This window comes from Martes martes (genome assembly GCF_963455335.1).
Source record: "Martes martes genome assembly, chromosome: 6".
NCBI classification, from domain to species: Eukaryota; Metazoa; Chordata; class Mammalia; order Carnivora; family Mustelidae; genus Martes; species Martes martes.
In genome coordinates this window covers 32,865,555-32,883,401 of record NC_137893.1, presented here as the reverse complement: position 1 = coordinate 32,883,401, position 17,847 = coordinate 32,865,555, and positions in this window count along the sequence as shown.

The following is a 17,847-nucleotide window of genomic DNA, read 5'->3' as shown; positions in this document are numbered from 1 at the left end:
TCAGATGATAATTTGAAATGATCACAGTGTTACAACCTTGTCAAAATCAAGCAGAACATATTTGGCAATTATTTTAATAAACAATACTACATAAATAATTCCATCATTTCTTATTGTTATTTTTATTCACCCAATGTGTAAACAGTAACTGAATACATCCTAGCCCATTGTAAAATTGAATTCAGGTTATCTGGCTTGGCTTGTGTATATGTCCCCCTAATGCTACCTTTTTCCTTCTCTCATCTCGGTATTCTCTCCCTCTGGATATTGTTACAGCCTCCTGTGGGTTCATCCCCATGCAGATAAAAGCTTGCAAATCTAGCCCAGGGTATTCTCTGTCTTCAGCCTCACTTTTATCATCGCATATTGGATTAATAATAGTCACATAAAATTCAGATTTTCTCTAAATCAGAAGTCACTAATTTATTTCTCATTCCCTCTGTGTAAGCTATGACACCATAATTTTCCTACAGGATAATACACTGGAGTAGAAAGTTACTGAAAACTTACTTTTTAATTGGGGAATACACTAGCATTGTCACTTCACATGATCTATTAGATTCTTTGCTAGTGTCTCACACTCTGGATAGCCAGAACACCTCCTCCATCATCTCCCTCAAACCAGCACCTTTTTCTGCTTTAAGCCACCAGTCACGGGGCTTCAGAGTCCCTATTTATACCTCCTTCCTCAGTCATTTGCTCCGTTCACTAGAATCTAGCTGTACAGGGTCAGTAACTTCTCGCCACTGTTTTCTCTCACACTGTCAGTCTCCTGAATGGGACCTAAAAAAATTTTTTAAGATTTTATTTATTTATTCATTCATTCATTCATTCATTCATTCTTAGAGAGAGAATGAGAGAGAGAGAGAGAGAGAGGAGCAGGGAGAGGGGCAGAGGGAGATGGAAAGAGAGAATCTCAAACAGACTCGTACTGACCACAGAGCCCCACACAGAGCTCAATCTCAAAACCCTGAGATCATGAACTGAGCTGAAACCGAGTCAGACCCTTCACTGGAAGAGTTACCCAAGCACCCCACTGCATGGGGCCTTCAGACTTCCTTGCCACCCCCACCAAAAATTAGCCTTCTGAGGAGTCACCCCACCTTTCATTTCTCATCCTTCTCTCCTTCACAATAATTTTCCTACACCTCCTATGTCTGTTCTTCCTAAAGGTTCCAAAGTTTCCTATCCCTGATATACAGGGTATGTTTGTTCTTAGCCTGGAGCCTAGGGTCTTCTGTGTAATGGCCAGTTTCATTTTCTGCAGATTCTTGGAACAGAGCCTCTCTTTCACAACCTATCTGCTCTTCTTGTAATCATGTCACCCAATAAAATCCCCTTCAAATGCCATCTCCCCTCTCTGATTCTCCCACCCCTTTGTCATCTTTTCTACTGTGAACTTTACCCCCTTGGATTTTCTAACTATTCAGTGGTGCTAATTATATTACAGATACTTGGAGATGATCAGATCCCTTCTTTTCTCACCATGTTTGCTCCCATTCAAGTGTAAGCTCTCTCTGGGCCAGATCTGGTCGAATTGTCTTTACGTTTCCAGGACCTATCACTGCAGTTCCTATACCCAACATTCAAGAGTAATTGTTATTTTTGAAGGGAAGCACCTACTTGAAGTTTATGTCCCCTTGCTGTTTGTCTTCACAGATGCTTCTCCCAAAACATACAGAATTATAATATATGGAATTCCAAGGATCCCAGTCAGCTGACTTAAATTGCGGGTTGTGTGACTTTCTGAGGCGATGAAATGAATGAATCCTTACAATCCTGGCTTGATCGTTGGGACTTGCATTCTGTGTGCTATTCTTTGGATTTACATTTTGGGACCTGGGCTGGTATTTGTGAGAATAGTTTAAAACGGTAGTGTTAATAAACTTCCCAGTTAACAGGTGAGTTTTCAATATCTACCCACTCTGGTATAATTCCTGAATTATAATGATAGTTTCACATTTTACATTGAGAGGAATTAGAAAAATACTTCATGGCTTTGACATCAACAAAATCTGAGTTTTGTATGACGGTTCTTTCATCAAGGGCGAAGGGCACAAAGAGCAACTCTGAAGTGATGCTCACAAGTACCTTTGTTTATCAGGCTTCCATCCAACCTTCCAGATTCGTGGGAGCAGAGGGAGGGGCAGGGTATTTACAGCACTGCAAAGGCCTTATTCACCCCCTGACTTCACGCTCAGCTAAACTTGGAAATGCAATTGGTTTATTTTGTATAAATAAGCAAGAATGCTGGAAGAAACTAAATATCTTCATAAAACAAAACATTATGATACCAGAAACCCTTAGGAATAGCACTAATGCTTTTAAATGAAGGTTTTATTTGTCTCAGAGCTGCAAAAAGGAGTCACTAATGAGATGTCATTTAAATTCTAACACCTGTTTAATGGCACTTTTTTCTCTATCCCCAAAGAGTAACTGTTTATGAATGTTTGCAGTTTTCCAAGTGTATCTACAAGAATTGTTTTTTCATAAACAATGTGATGCCTTTTTCCTCATATGCTACAGTCACATTACAACATATGATGAAAATTGTTGGTTGTGGCATATTCATATTACATAGGTTTCAAAGGTAGTGTTATTTTATATATGGAAACTTAAAATTTTATAATTCATGTAGTGAATATTTTATCAGAAACTTCATGTTTCTCAGATTTATGAGTATATACTGGTACAAGAAAAATAAAATCTCTAGTTGTATTCTTCACTTAAATTTAAATAACATGTGAAAAGACATTGCTGAAAAATATTTGTCCCTATATTCTCTGTTATGAAAAGAAAATATATTTATAAATAAACATATATGCACATAGATATCGGAGAGTTACAAAGAAGAAATGCTTGTTGATTTTTTTCTCAGGCGATAAATGACTGAAAAAGTTGGAAATGAAACTGTACCATTTCTTTTGTGATTTTATTTTTCTTATGTAAATAATTTCTTATTCATGAAAGAAATCTACAATAACTGGATTGCCATTTTTTCTATGATTTCTCTAGAACTTGCTAGTGAGTAGTAACAGACACTCTAGGGATAAATATGTGAAATATCATTTACTCTTAAAAATATTTAGGATTTCCTAAATATTTAGGATCTCTCTCATTTGATATCTTTAGGATCTTTCTCATTTGGTATTTATAGCATTTTATATAGGTCACTTTCATGTTTAACCTCCTTTGCTAAAACTACTTGTACCTCAGTAAAATAAATGACTCTAAGTTTATTTTAAATAAATTACCTCTATCCTGAGAAATTCAAGTGTAATTAATTTCTTTGGATAACAGAGACCTCAGGCCATGGATTTTTACCAAGATGATCATATGAACTCTCAAAACTGCTGGCTTTTAGGCAAGCTCCAGAGAACTCATCTTTTAAGGAATGTATATCTCTGAGCTGATGTGAGCCATAGTTTTGTCCTGTTAGCATGCTGAAAGTGTGACAGAGCTGTCCTTGTTTGTGTCAGGAAAGCAGGAGCTGGTCTTGAGTAAAGGTGAGACCAGGGCCTGTGGACTAAACCTTCCTCAGAACTCTTTGGGATTTCAGATGAATGCACCAGGCTTACTTACTGCAAAAGAGAATGGCTGAGCCATAAAATGTTCAAAGTGTGGACTTGAACAGTTCTATAAAACCTAAATGTTCTGCACATTAAAGGAGGAGAGAAGAAAATTGTTGCAGATGTGATTGGATTTCTCATTATGGAGAAAACTATTCTAAATTTCTTCCTCATGATCATTATTCCTTAGATTTCTTAGTACCAATCATTTCTTTTCCTCCCCTTTCATGACTCCCCCTTCCATGAGATCCTTGACAATTTAAGGTGCTCTTTTGAGTGAACAGAAGGGCTAAATTTTTTCAGTTTTTAGAATGCTTTCTTTTCCCTCTCCCCAGTATATATATTTTGTATAAACATACAGTATACATACACCTATATATGCTTATATATATCTGCATATGCTTGTAGATATACAGTGTATATATATACACACTGTAAGCACATATATATATGTGTGTATACAAAAGCACATATATATATGTGATGCACAAGCACATATATATGCTTATAGTGTATACACTAGCACACATATAGTGTGTACATTTATGTTTATGTACACTGCGTACACTTATGTGCATAACATTTATGTAGTGTATATATATATGCTAAAGTGTGTATATATATGTACACACATATATATAAAACACTGAAGAATTGGGGAGTTTTACGATTGCTTCTGGTTTATATAATTTTTATTTATAGTGGGAATTCAGTGCTTAATCAGTGTGTTCTCTAATTATGCACTGGATTTATTCACAATCGGTTGACATATACCTTGCTCTGAGCTGAGGGAAATAAGCATGTTCTTTTTCTATGCAGTTCCTTCCTGGCTTATGAAAGCCAAATATCCATTCTGTATGGAGAGATGAATCAGCAATCCATATAATATCTATTCATCATACATATTTCACAAGGAGGATATTGTGGTGACTGCAAAGTTCTTACAAAAATAATATGGAAATCCGGAACTTGATGTGGAGTGTCAGAGAGCCTCTTACTATTATTTACCTTATCAGCTTTTGCTTTCTGAAATCAATGGAAGGGCATCAAGTTCAGCTAATCCATATTTCTGAGTATGAAATTGAATTTATAGTCTGTAGTATGTTGACTACCGCTCGCATTTAAGGCATAATTGATTTTTATTGAAAAGCCAGCAGGCACATCAAAAATTTCCACAAACCACAAGGATGTTAAATTTTACCCTGTTTAGATAATAGTGTGGCTTTATTTATCCTTTAAAATGAAGCTTTTATATTTATATCAGCAAATGCTATGGAAGTGTGACTGATACCTTATGAAACCATCAATCCATGGTTCCATAGAACTGTACTGCACAGAAATAAGCAACTTAAGATTTCTAAGGTAAATGTCTATGGTTGGCTTGTTTTAAGAATAAATGGATAAATGTAATAATAAATCTAGCACTATATCATGTCATGTGGTGAAGTTATTTTTTTCCATTGAAACAACTGCTTGTACCATTATTTCTTTTCCCTCAAATTCCTCTGCATCTCATTTTTCCCTCTGATTTATGGATTGCATTTTTGTATCTGGGTTAATTCTTTATACATGTGAAATGTAATTTCCAAGGGAAAAAAAAATCTAGTCTTTCTATTTTTAAGTTAAGTAGTCAACTTTAGCATGAGTGATACTTCATGAAGCAAGTTTCACTCAAATGTCCCCAATCAATGTGTTAAATCCATTTATTTTTAACTAAAAGTTACCATCAGAAGACTTTGGAGTACTCCTGCCACAGAATGTAGAAACTTGGTGTTAGTTGCATGGTGGAATTTTTAAAAAACAAGCTTTGACTCACCTTAGCGAAAACAAAACAAAATAAAAACAGAAAGATCCCGGTACCATTATTTGTTTTAGTCCTCCTTCTGTAATCCTACAGCAATTGTTCTCACTGGGAGAATATATTGTACCCTAAAGAGAAATTTGGGGATTTTGTGAGTGAATGAGGCTTTTTAAAAAATTGGATGGAGTGGCTTTGGGACTGGCTTCGGTGGAGCCCAATATTGCTAGACATTTACAGCTTGCAGGGGGGTCCAGCATATTGTAAAACTGTTCCTCCTTTGCAAGACTTTTGAGTCTCCTATCAGATATTATTGTAGATAAAAAAACTAATTATCTGCAATTAAAACCCAATTGTATTTTACATGTACTGTTAAAGGATTTTTTTTCACGTTTTTTAAATATACGTGGAATTTTCTAGAAGCCAAACTATCATGTCAATTAAGAGAAAAATGTTAGTTTGAATTTTACCAGTTGTTGGTCACAATTTACCAATTAGTGGCAATTCTATAGTGTCTGCTGCATCAATACACCAATCTTGTTTCAGTTTGCATTGGTAGCTGATTCGTTTACAAATTTACAAGTTTCTCTGCATAGGTATCGCACTCAATTTCTTCTTGTCTTCGTTATGTAGCAATTACCTTTCAAAATATGTATTATTGTGTGATGAAGAACTTTCCTTTTTATTTCTCTTTTATTCTACAGTTGGGGTACTGTATTGATTTTTTTAAGTGATGTACTTAGAGTGGCCATAATACCTATGAATTTTATTTTAATATGGTAAATGGGCTACAAAATATTTGTTATAAAAAGGAGTTTCTAAGTCTGCTAGGGTTGAAAACAATTGCCTTATGGTGTCAAGGCAATGAATGCATTTGTTGGAAAATTTTCAATGATAAATCTAGAGATTATTTTAATAGAACAATTATTTCCAATGAGGAAAATAGTATCTCAGGGATTTTTAAATATGCGGTGATAAGCCCTTAGTGCCTACCTTCTTATGTGTATGGATGAAGAGTGTTCAAAACAATTTGTCATATGCACAGAAATACAAAAGATGAAACCTAAAGAGATTATACATTAGTCTCTTAAGAGTAAAACTGACGGAGAGAAGCAGTATACCTTTCACAGAGGCTGATATTTTCAAAGCAATGTGTGACAGGTACAGGGACAAATCCCGTTAATAAGTAAGAGGATTTGTGCTTGGCTCTGTCACATGCCACTTTGAAAACCTACCCTCAAACTGTCTATAAATTTTCATGCCCATCTCTTTCTCCTTGCTTTTTCCAAAGCGTCTGATTTTTTTGTGCACCATTTTTTCCTGCTTTATCTCATGGCATCCTTTAATAATTTCTCAGAGGTTGGTATGTGTACTATGATTTTGTGGCTACTTTACTGTTAACAGAATAATATTTGCTGTATCTATTCACTTTCACTGTCCCTTTTGTTGCTTTGTTATGAGACATTTTTATATCACTTATGACTTCTAAATATGAAAAAATCTGCCTTATTTAAATTAAGGAGAAGAGGAACATTTATCACATTTTTAGTTTTTCCTCTTAATATGTAGTTTTCTTTTTTAAGGAAAAAGAATATTTTAAAAATTAATGCTATGCAATATGAATAGTGCACTATCTGGAAAGAAAAAGTTATTCATTTCCTTTAGTTACAAGTTTTTTAAAAAATCAATTACTATGCCTGGAGATATATAATTTTTTGCAAAGTAACCTCAAAACAAACTTCAATCCTAATGATTACCTCTGCTTTTGGATATTGACCTTGGTGCCTCATCGCATGTGAGAATGCTGATGGAGGTAGAGATACACAGTATTTGGTAAAATATCTGTTGGTCTATAATTTGGTGCTGGGTGATGCTACACCCTTTTACTCTCACCAAAGATTATTTACTTTCTGGCAGTACATATTTGATAATTTGCTGTTGAAATAAAATAATTCTATGGAACTTTTCTTCTATAAAATATTAAAGTCTAAGTATGAATCCAGAAATTTTGCTGGTAGGAGTCAATTATTCAAATTTCAGTATTATCTTAAGATGACAAGTTTCTGAAGAAAAGTTATTCATGAAAAGTGTTGTAAAAGTGGGAAGTTCCAGAGGCGCCTGGGTGACTCAGTCTGTTGAGCGACCGACTGTTGATTTCGGCTCAGGTCATGATCTCAGGGTCATGGGATGGACGCCTGTGCTGGCTCTGCATTCTGAGTGGAATCTGCTTGAGATTCTCTCTCCCTCTCCCTCTGCCCTCCGCCCTGCTCATGCAGTCTCTCTCAATAAACAGATCACACACACACACACACACACACAAGTGGGTATTTCTAAACAAAAATCATTGCTCTATGGATTGTCTTTTTCTCACTCAAGAATGATGCCTAGAACCTATGGAAATGAACATGTTTTCCAGAGGACTAGCAACATACAGCTGACACCATTTTTATGTTCATCTTTAAGTGCAAACTTAGGCTGTCCTTCTGTAATACCCAATAGCTGATGAAAAGTAGAGAGCTAAGCTGATCTGCCAGATGGTTTGTCTACATTAATACAACATCTGGATATTTTTTAAACATTTAGATGATTGGCTGAGTTTTCCATGTTACATCTGTACATTTTTGGCACTTTGTTGCTCAGTGCGTGTGTGTGTGTGTGTGTGTGTGTGTGTGTGTGTGTGTGTGTGTATGTTTGGAGAAAAGAGGCCACCACTCATATGAAACAATCTAGAAAAGAGAGCAATGGGCTTTAAATTTCTTTGCCTCTCTCTGAACATCCAAATCTGGACTCAAGGACCAACTAGCTCAAGTTCAAATTACAGAAAATTTATGAGAGTCAATGACAAAGTGTGAAAGACAGGATTGCTTCTTGTGGTATTCAACTCAGTAATGTCAGTAGATAGACACAAGTCACTGTGAGACAGTTAGAGGCTACCTGGCTAGGTACAGAACTTACCTGTTGGCAAGGCAAAAAGTCAAGGTAATGTGTTTCCAGTTTTAGCATTTTTTCCCTTAGAGATGAGTTCAAATAAAACAAATACAGAGTTGAGCCCTCAACATAAAATGGCACTTATTTCTGTGAAACCGTAATCTTAGAATGCCAAACAAGCATGTCCATACTGTGGTGATTATTCATCTAATGAATAACAAACTCTTATATTTACAAGGGATTTTGATTTTTTTAGGCTCTTTTATAACCATGGTCTTATTATCCCTATTTGTTAATAAAAACCTACCTTGAATCCAAGTCTTCTCATTCTTGATTTGGTGTAATTTCCAGTTATCCATGAATGGAAAACAAAATGGAAAGGGAAGGAACATTTGTGAAGCAAATCTAGTCTGAGATACACTGTATCGGGGAGATTGCAAATGCATCTTTTCATTTGTCACCATTTCTTCTGGGGTAGGAAATACAAAAGCAGAATTTGCTTTATCTCTGAAAAGTTGGGTTTGAATCCTGCCTCTGATACATAGTAGCTGGCTGTGTGTCTTTAGTCATGTTATTTATTATAATTTCTGAGCCTTGGGTTCCTTGTGTATGACGTGGGAATACTAATGACTTAATATACTTGTCATGAAAATTATGAGATAATGTATGCTGAGTGTGGGCTAAATACAAAACATAGCACATGGATAATGCTCAATAAATGTTGTTTGACATTTTACAGATGAAGAAACAGGCTTAAAGAGTTGGAACTAGAATGTCCTTTAAGAAGGGACCAAATCTATGCCTGTCTCCAAGGCTTCTTATACTGTACTCTTTCTTACATTGCTTATTTATAGAAACGATAATTTCCACAGTTCTGTTGCTTTTATAAGATTCATCCCAAGATAGCAATGTAAATTATATAGTAATTTCACATGTCTTTATTACTCATCTTGAAGTGTTATCAAAATGAAATAGATGAATGCATAGTGATGGTAATATTGATGGTTTTCCTATGAAAACCAACATAAACATTCCCGTTACTTTTCCTAGGCTTTATTAGCAACAATAACAAACCTGAAGGGTGGTAGGGTCTAGCCTTCACTCTGTCACTACATCTCTGTATGACTGCAAAATGTGGGGTTAGTTCTGCAAATATTTACTATGAACCTGCTTTGGGCAACAGGATTCTGGGACAACCCAAATACAGATCTTGCCCTTAAGAAAAATATCAGACAAGCCATACATATGCAATGTTGTCTAATAAGTTGGGAGTGCACATATGTTGTGATTTGGGAACATGAGTGAATGTAAAATTCTGATTAAGGTAATCCTAGAAGTTCATGGAGAAAGTACCATTAAGAGGGCCTCAAGGATGGGTAGGATTTTGTGAGCCTAGATGAGCAGACAATCCAGAAGTGGAGAAGCATGGGAATGTATTTGTGAAGCAACTCTACATTTTGGTCAGCACGATGGGCACATTTAGATGACACTCAAGTTACATGTTTGGTTCCCTCAAGTCCTAGAATGCTATGTTAAGGAGTGTGAATTCGAAGTTATGTCAATGAGGTAATCCTGAGATGTTTGCCTGTGACATTAAATGATGGAAGCTGAACAATGAGAAGTTAGGTAGGGATTACGGGAAAATGGATTGTATGGTGAAACAGACTCAAGGAAGCTGATAAAGAAACTAAAACATGCCATGTTTCACGAATCTGCAAGACATCCTCTCTATGTCTAAGTTTACTTATCAATAAGATCAGTGGGCTGGACTTGATTTATTTTATAGACCTGTTCCAGCTTTTGTTTTGTAAGTCAAATTTCCTAATTTGTGTTCTGTCAAATGCCGTTTCTCCTAGATAACAATGTGTGCTGTGTTAATGCAAAGAAGAAGTGTTTGAGCAAATTTAGGAAACACTGAGTAAAATAGTAATAAGATATTTTTGAAAGGACTTCTCAAAGCCTTATTCTATTAATATTTGTTAATGCTCATTGTACATTTCCAAAATGGAGAGTATATGTATATTGCTTTCCAAGATTATGTGACCATGGAACACTTCTAGCTTACATGTTTTGCTGTCAGAGTTTATGACACAGATTTATTTTACTGCCTGACCCGTTATGCACATTAGAGTCTCTACTTAAATCATAATAGGACTTGGTTCTCTGTTTTAAAAGAAACTTTAGTGACTCAGATGGTACAAGAATGTCAATGGAAATTATTTTCCCCTGACACTTTCAGAGCCATGTAGGGCAGACAAACATGTAAGGCATGCATTCAGGTCACCCCACATTATTTGAAGATAGAATAGTTGTCTCCTCAACTATCCAAGAAGTTTGCCATTTCTTACAGTGGACTATCATGGTACCTAAACTCTTGAGTAAAAGAATTTTTCCTGGGAGTTCCTGGGTGGCTCAGTCAGTTAAGCATCCAACTCTTGATTTGGGGTTGTGAGATAGAACCCTGCAGGCTCCATGCTAGGCAGGGAGCCTGCTTAAAATTCTCTCTCTCCCTCTCCCTCTGCCTCTCCCACCAAAAAATAATTTCTCCTCTATCTGGAAAGATAATTCTCTGATTTATCAGGCACCTTTTTGGGAGGGGGAAACATACAGAGTAGTGAGAAGGGAAGGCTCAATTGACCAGACAGTAGATGAGTGCTATTAACCCCTGGCTCTCAGTGGGTTGATAGACCTCATGACCAGAATGCTCACACATCTATCAAAGAAAGCTTGAAATTATCTCCTCAGAAGAGAAGAGTTTTAAGGATAGTCTTAAGTAAGATATGACACTTGTCAGAGGAAAATAAGAAAATTGTTCCAGATGGTTGAGATTGTGAGAAGGAGGTGAAGAGGTCAAAGGAGGCAATGACTGAGAGAGAACGAAGAGGAGTGGTGAAAATCCTTGGGGGCTTGGACAGGTAGCTTAAACTTCATCAGAATGACAATGAGATTCCAGGAAGGAAACTCAAAAAGAAATTCTGAGTACTTTAGAATGCAAAACCAATGTTTTAGAGATATCATTCAGAAATGACTCGGAGTTGTCAGGTTTGGAGAAGCTCATAATAAAATGGCATAACATTTAAGATGAGAAGAGATCTAAGTGCAACGTACACTGGTTGGTTGCTTTTCCCCCTCTTGCCGGAGCCTGTTTACACCTTGCTGCTGAATGTACTAACAGTTCCCTCTGCTGTCTACTAGCAAGATGGTGATAGTGCAGTCAACACTGCCTGATTTTGTGTTAGCTATTTTAACCATCTTAAGGAAATACTGAAATGAGGCATATGCTTTTTCCATTAATGACTCTTCAGACTTGGAAGCATGACAAGTTTTCAGTTTATTGGTTTTTAAAAAATCAAAATATATCTCTTCAGCAACTGAAAGTATTTAATTCTACCTAAACCTTATCTTCCTCAAATAAGCTAAAATAAAACAAAACCAGAGATCTGGTCTATTTCTGCTCCCACAAAATGTTGGAACGTGGAAAACCTAGGATGTTGAGCTAGGACATCTCAAGCAAGCTAAGCACCATGGCACCATGGTCACATGCATATCCTGGGTGCAAGGTGTTCTGGCCGTCTGGCCTCGGCCAAATTATGTATCCTTGCTCTTCCTTGGTTTATTCATGTTTAAAAGCAATATTTGCACTATGGAGTTATAGTTAGGTTTAAAAAATACAGTATATGTAGAGACCTTGGTATAGTTCTGGGATCATAATAAGATTCAAATTCTGCTACTTTAGCCCTTGGATTTCTTTCATTCATTTATTTATCCCAAAAGAAATTTATTGATTACTTTCTAAATGCTAGGGATACAAAAAGTTCTTGGCCTTATGGAAATTATATTCCAGTTGGAGAAGATGGATAATAACTAAGCAAGGAACATACAGTATATAGGCTATTGATAAGTGCAGTGGCATTAGGAGTCAAATTACTAAGTTTTTAAATCATTGCTCATTTTCTTGGATAGTAAAAACTATGCACAGTGATTAATTTCTCTACAGGTGTATGGATACATTACTGAATGAATATGAAGGCAGATGCCTTACAGTCAGGGTATAGCAGTATGATCATATAATTTATAATCCAATCCAGGACTCTTTTGAAAGTGAAAGGGGAGCTTGGGTGCCATATAGGCACAACAGAGGCAAACTGGGACTGTCTTGTGCAAACTAGGGAGCTGTAATCATACCAGTAATCAGGGACTGGAGAAGGGACGTTTCAGGCAGGAGATGCTGATAGCAGCAGTAATGTGGGAAAAATGACATAGTCCAAGCAGTAAACATCTGCATAGGGTAAGATTGATAGTGTCCAAAAGCTAAACAGGATTCAGAAATAGAGTGGCTCAGCGTCAACTGAGAAGCTCTTGTCCTGATGGAAGTGAGCTGCTTCCATCTTGGGCTGGTCAGCTGCAAGCCAGGCACCTTCCAACCTAATACAGGTCCCCATGGGCTCCGGAGCCTGGCTTCTGTTAGTCAGGTAGCTGTCCTTTATGGAAAAGGAGCCATGTGTTTTCCTCCAAGAGCTGGCAGTGAGCCTATCCTAGTTCACGAGGAAGATTCTCTTGTGCCCTTTAAGGTTTAGTGAATAGCAGGAAGTTGTTCAGACTCCTAGGAGAGGTGTCCTTGGGGCTCTCTGGATGGTCCCTGTTGAGGTCCTGTTCTTCGAAGGGCCCTGTGTCCCTTCTCATGAGCTTCTTACCACCTCTTCAACCCCTTTCTACCTTGGATTAGGGAGAGACCCCTGAAAACCCAATCCTCTGAATAGAGATAAGGAGGAAAACCTCTATTTGAGTCTCACAGGAAAAAAAAAAAAAAAAAAAACAGTTGAAAGTTTCAAATAAGTGAGTGAAATCATGACAGACACTTGGGTCCTTTTCTCTTTGCCTGAAGTCAGGTGCTTGTTGTCAATTATTGCTAAAAGTAATCATATCTGCAAAGTGTATGGTATTTTAAATTGTCAAAATGCTTTATGTTTTAAAATCGACTTTTGATGATGATAATGACCTTGTCGGATATGTTGTTAAGTATCATCATCATCCTTTTCTGTTTTTACTGATAGCTCTGTTTTATAGGCTTTGGGTAGTACAAGACTTACACAGGAAAGTTAAGAGAGTCTGGTCTAAAATTTTGGACTGATCTGATCCCTAGAGGTTTCTCTACTTTTAACAAGCCCTCCTGTATTTAACCATACTTTAAGAGACTGCTTGCTCAATAGTTTTCAAGTATTGTTTATGTTTGCAATCTTTTTGTCATCTATTCTTTCTTCAGCAAAGCAACAAAGTCATTCCTTCTTTCTTCCTCCTCCACTTATCTATCTGCCCAACACGTAAAGATCAAATGCCTTTAGAGAAATGGTACATGTATGTAATTCAAAGAACTTCCACACAGAAGATACTTCTGGCAATTATATATTTTTTATTCTTTGGTAAAAATAATAATCACTACAATGACAGTAGCAATATTTGCACTGTTCTAACCGCTATACATCTATCATATTATTTAATGTTTACAGTATATCTATGAATCAGGTATTATCACTACCTTCACTACAGAAATGAGAGAGGTTTGGGACACCTGGGTGGCTCACTGGGTTAAAGTCTCTGCCTTTGGCTCAGGTCATGATCCCAGAGTCCTGGGATCGAGCCCCGCATCAGGCTCTCTGCTTAGCGGGGAGCCTGCTTCCCCCACCCCCGCCTGCCTCTCTGCCTACTTGTGATCTCTCTCTGTCAAATAAATAAATAAAATCTTTAAAAAGAAAAAAAAGAAATGAGAGAGGTTAAGAAACTTTTGAGAATTTGAACCTCGCTCTCCTCTGGTTATCTCATAACTATTTACTGTTGCCTAATAACTGTTGCATAGTAAAATAATGCAGAATACCATGGAGAGGAGTATGGACCCAAATCACAGATTAATGGTTTCACATTAATCTCTGGTTCTATAACTGACCAGCAGCATAGTTTGGACATTCCCTTAGTACCATCAGCTTCTACATCTTTAACTGCAACCTAGCAAAATAGTGGTTGGTTTGGATCATTGTGGGGACTAACGTCATGTATCTCTTAATTAATTACAGTTGACTGGTGAACAACATGGGTTGGAACTGCATGTGTCCACTTATACGTGGATTTTTTCCCATAAATACAGTATGATGCTATAAATGTATTTTCTCTTCCTTATGATTTTCTTAATAACATTTCCTTTTCTCTAGCTTACTTTATTGTAAGAATGCAGTTTATAACACATATATCACACAAAATATGTGTTAACTGACCCTTGTTTTTTTGGTAAAGCTTCTGGTCTATAATAGGTTATTAGTAGTTAAGTTCTGAGGGAGTTAAAAGGTATACGTGGATTTTCTACTGTGTGGGGGTTCAGTGCCCCTAATCTCAGCATTGTTCAAGGGTCTTCAGTGATTCATCTCATTTTTTTTCACCACCTATTATGTTCCAGCCACCATTTGTGTGTTGAGGAAAACATAGATGAGCAGTGTACTCATCCCCAAGCGAAAGAGAGAAACAAAGGAAAAAGAAATGTAAGCAAGCAGGAAAAGTAAATTACATCGATGGACTAAGGAGATCAAGAATAGAAGGGTCATTGCTGGATTATCAATTCTTTGGGTATAGGGATTGCATCTGTCCTGTTTCATCACCATATTCCCAGTGCCTGTAATATTATGAACACTCAATAAATACTAACTGAATGAATATACAAATAAAAGAAGAAAAAAATAGTAGAAGTGTCTTTAGGGACAGCTTCTTTAAAGAAGTAAGCTATGAGTTAAGTTCTGAAATATGAGAAGACTTGGCCATGTCAAGCACAGGAGAAAAGCACTTTCTGGGTGAAAGTCATGGGCAAAAGTCCAGAAGTAAGAAGAGAAGTTTATCTTTCTCTACCTTGGCACCAAATGGAGAGAAAAATGCCCTGTGAGAATGAGGAACCCCTGACTTGGGGTCCCAAGCTAGAATACCAGCCAAGAAAATTTGCTCTGGAAGGACATTTCCTTAATCCAGACCACACAGAATAGGCACAGATAAAGCCCTACAGATGAGATTACTTTTTAAAATTACACAATAAGATGTACTGTACTCTGAGGAAGAATTCACACACGTAACACACAGAAAAATGAGAATCACAACAAATTCAAACAACAGTATAAACTGATGATACACTAATAAGCATGTTTCAAATAATTAATGATATGGACTGAGACTCAAATAAAGCTATACACAAATAGGAAGTAAATATTATAATACAGATTTGAATACCTTTTATACCATTTTTGTGAATTACTGTTAAACATATACTAATATCGCCATGCTTGTAGCCATTTATCAACAGGAGCAATTCAAAACATAAAGCTCTGACTTTATGAATTAAACTCAATGGTAGCTGTCCATTTACACACATCAGTAGCATACGTTCCTTCTCTAAAATTTCCAGTTTTGTACTGCTGTACCTCACGTTCAATCCGGTTCTTTACGTGTATGTCCAGCATACACGCTGGTTTATATTAGGATTCTTTAAACATACAAAGGCAAAAGTAGAAGCGGAGGCCTATGATTGATTGTACATTTAAATAAATGCACTACAGATTGAGACAAATGTGCCAAGCGTGTGTGTTTCAATCACTGTATCGTCACACAATTGAATAAACACACATGTACAATACAATGTTTAATTGAGTGAAGCAAGTACATTTATTTTAGTGATTGCACCATTGCATATTCAAGCGAATGTACTGAGTTCACTCTGGTGAGCTCAAGTTTGGTACACATACACAAGTTTTAAGTCTTTCAACTCAGTTTGATAGATCACAGATACCCATATACTTTCAAACGATTGACACGTGTGTTTATATCACAAAATTTGCTTTTAATGGATTAGAGGAAATTTGAAAAGAAATCTGGTTTTTAGCTCCCTAAGGAAAAAATAAACTTAAAATCTCAAAACATTTCTTCCTCTTAAAATGTCACTCTGGTCTCCGTGAGGAGGAAATAGAATATTTCCTCTGTGCCCGAGTAGCTTTTCTATGACTATTGCATCGGGAAATTGCAGTTCCAATTCTTTAGGCATCAAGCATTTGAGTCATTTTGCTTTAGGACTGTTTGCACAGCTCCGGTCAAATTCAGTATTACCTCGTGCATGCATGCACATCTGAGGGCCAAATCTGGGCTATTAGGTCTAAAGACCCAAATGAAGCTTGCTAGATTCTTTCATACTTCCTTCATGCTCTTTTACATAGATGTTCTTTTTCAGAAGTGCTGCCATACACTGATTTCTATGTCATTTCCATTAGTAGCATCTCACAAGGAAGAAAAAAGAAAACGAAAGCTAAATAGTAGAGTTTCCTTTACTATGTCAGCTTTCTAACATCTGTTTCTTTTGCCAGGTGTGATGGATAGGTGGTAATGAATGCTCAGGACCAGGTACCCAAAAGCAAGTTGTTCAAGTAACAAGTTTTATGGCTTGATCTTTTTATCGTGAATGTATTGGCTTTAATTTTGATTATCTTTCTTTAATAGGTACTTTTAAAAAAATTCCTGCTCTTAGCATCTTTTCACGTTGAGGGTTTATCGACTGGAGAGATTCTCCAGTAGATATTCCTAACAATAGGAGTTTTACAATGTTAGGGTCGGGTAATGTTTCCAAGAGTGAGTTCTGCAAATTTGATTCCAAGTAATGTTACTTGGGAAAAAGATACTTCCCCAAATATGTTTGGAAAACCTATGCATGCTAACAATATTAGCTAACTTTGATTCTTTTTTACTCTTTGCCTGTGTTAACTGGTTTTAGAGCCTGCTTTTTCCTGCACTTTTCAGATGAGGAAACAGGATTTAAAATGCAAAATAATGTCCTCGTGTGTTTCCTACTTAAGGATGTAGAAAATTCATTAACTAAGAAGTCCTGTCACAAATTAACCTGGTTAATTTTATTTAGCCCATTTTCTACCAGACTTAAACATGAGGAAACAATTTGAATGTAAGATCTTTGAACATCCCACAGGATACACTTTAGGACACTCTAGATTGGAAAATGAAAATAAATGAGATTTACTACCTTTGTAAGTGTTAGCAACAACAATAAAAAATGCCTGGCTGTGCCCAAACATAAAATAGTATGATTTTAAAAATAAATTTGCTAATTAGTTTAGTTAAACGGAAGGTCATTTTGATGAAAAATCAGCCCATTTGGTTGCTTGATGATGGCTATTTTTGTAAATGGTTATTCGCATCTTTCCTTTAACACAGAAGGTCATTGCTGGATTATTCCAACATAACCCATTGAAAAATGAACAATTAAGTCAACCAACCAGTCATGATGTCTTGTGACTGATTTTTCTTTCCACTAAACTGAATGAATGGAATAGTTAGTTTACCTTCAAAACATTTAATGGTATTTTTCTTGCCAGTGCTTCTTATATTTTTGTAGATTTGCATTAGAAGAAAGTTCGTGTTTGCTTATTATCCACAAATAATTTTGTCCAAAGTAGACATGACCCAAAGAAGACTATTTAACCACTAGATAAGTTTTCATGGCTGGGAGAAAAATCACTATGC